The 2,500-nt window shown below is 31.3% G+C and overlaps 1 pseudogene; it reads left to right on the top strand.

Moving 5' to 3' along the window:
• The window catches only part of LOC137649876 (aristaless-related homeobox protein-like), a 164,358-nt pseudogene that overhangs the window by 20,605 nt on the left and 141,253 nt on the right, over positions 1 to 2,500 (top strand).

Raw genomic sequence — 2,500 nt, 5'->3', positions numbered from 1 at the left:
AGGCTCTTCCACTGTCTTGGGTTAGAGTTCTCTTGCTTGAAGGTACACTTGGGAACACTATTCTATCTTATTTCTCTTCCTCTTGTTATTTTAAAGTTTTTTTTTATAGTTTATCTAAGAAAGATACATTCTGATGTTGTTACTGTTCTTAAAATATCTTATTTCAGTGGTTAATTACTTCTCTTGTAGCTTCCTTATTTCCTTTTTTCACTAGGCTATTTTTCCTTGTTGGAGCCGTTGTGCTTATAGCATCTTATTTTTCCCGCTAGGGTTGTAGCTTAGCTAATAATAATAATAATAATAATAATAATAATAATGATAATAATAATAATAATAATACCTTTCCTCACTGGACTGTTTTCCTTGTCAAAGCACTTTTGCTTATAGCATGCCGCTTTTCCAACTAGGATAGTAGCTTAGCTAGTAATAATAACAATGATAATAATAATAATGATAGTAATAATACCTTTCTTCACTGGACTGTTTTCCTTGTCGAAGACCTTGGGCTTACAGCATCCAGCTTTTCGAACTAGTGTTGTAGCTTAGCTAATAATAATAATAATAATAATAATAATAATAATAATAATAGTAATAATAATAATAATAATGATAATAATAATAATAGAATGGCACTGGAATCTTCAACAACACTTAACTGCTATTTTCCTCTTCTTAAGCTTAAAGGAATGTTATTCAACATATATGTGGCCTCGACCCCTTTAAAATATCCCAGAAATCCCCCAGAAATCCCAAAGCATTACAAGAAATCCAATTAAGTATTCCCCTACAGAATAATGTCCCCAAACTCGATACGAATCACCTTCGATAATTCATCTTGAGATCGAAACCCACCGCGATATCTTAGGCGACGTCTCGTTAGCATTCAGACTCTTTGGTGGAGTTTAGCGTCTAATGTCTACGCTGATGGCTTGACGAGCCTAAGAGGATTAGGGCTGGTCTAAAAGTCTAAAATGACATTAGATTCCTTAGATCGACCTTTGAACGGGTGATATCGAAGGGGTTTTTAGTTTAAGAATTATTAATGTTAATTTTGTCCTAAATTAATTCGGATATGGTTAAGCCATTTCTACAGAGCTGCTCTAAAATCTAAAAGGTCTAAAATAACAGTAGATTCCTCAGATCGAACTTTGAACGGGCGATATCGAAGTTGTTTCAAGTTTAAGAATTACTATAGTTAATTGTGTCCCAAATTAATTCGGAAATGGTTAAGCCATTTCTATAGAGCTGCTATAAAATCTAAAAGTCTAAAATGACAGTAAATTCCTTAGATCGAACTTTGAACAGGTGATGTTTGTTTTTTTTTTAGTTTAAGAATTATTATAGTTAATTGTGTCTCAAATTAATTAGGAAATGGTTAAGCCATCTCTATAGAAATGCAATAACTCGAAAGGTATAAAATAACAGTAGATTCCTCAGCTCGACCTTTGAACGGGTGATGTTTGATGGAACTAAAAGCTCTAATTATTGCGAAATCTATGCGGTTTGAAGTTTAAGAATCGTTATAGTTAATTGTGTCTCAAATTAATCACTAAATGGTTCAGTCATTTATAGCAATAAGGTGTTCCCCAAACATGAACGAACTCTCAAATCAAACTTTGAGCTGGCGATATCTGATTGAACACGAAAACTAGTTATTCCGAATTCTATGTTGTTTTTGGTTTAAGAATTATTATAGTTAATCGTCTTAAATTAATTAGAAAATGGGTAGGTCATTTATACACTTAAAAATTCCCATTGAAAAAAAAAAAACGGTAAATGTCTAGCAACATTTATTCCAGAAGTTTTACCGTTTTCAAAACGGATATATTGACGTAAAGGAGTGATATTACGGTCACTAACCCGTAGAAGACAAGTAGGGTAAAATAATGGTTGCCTGTATTTTACTGAATTACGGCCGAGAACAGTAGATTTTACGGAGATTTTCCTATTAAAATTTCGGTTTTTTTTTCTAACAGTGTAGCAATTAGAGGTCCTGCAAACATAAACAAACTCAGTAGTATCACGTAGTAGTTAATTTTTACCCCATTATGCTAATTTCAGTAAAATCATATTTTTTTTTGTTTCATTTGAATTTTTTATAACATGTCAGAAGTCGAGTTTATACTGAGGACAATATTTCGGATTTGTCCTACACTTCTGATTAATTATCAATTTACAGAAGATAACAAAAACCATATAATATTTTATATTTTATCAAAATATGGATTTGAGAAAGATAAATCTTCTGAGATAGAAAAGGAGACCATTTGTGAACATCGAAGAGAAGATAGTAATGGAAAAGTATGTATTTCAATATTATTTACGTTTGGGTCGAAAATATTCCAAAAGGAATATTCAAAGGATCTTGAATGTATAGTAACAATAATATATTAGTAATAAATTTTATTTGGTTGAGGACAATTAATTTTTTTTTGCCAAATTATAGATTTTTCCTTCACCCAAGGAATCACATGGATACACATTGTAGTACAATGTTTAG

This window comes from Palaemon carinicauda, chromosome 11 (genome assembly GCF_036898095.1).
Source record: "Palaemon carinicauda isolate YSFRI2023 chromosome 11, ASM3689809v2, whole genome shotgun sequence".
In the NCBI taxonomy this organism is placed as follows: Eukaryota; Metazoa; Arthropoda; class Malacostraca; order Decapoda; family Palaemonidae; genus Palaemon; species Palaemon carinicauda.
Note: the sequence above shows the minus strand (reverse complement) of the source record. Positions and strands in the feature narration are given on the sequence as shown.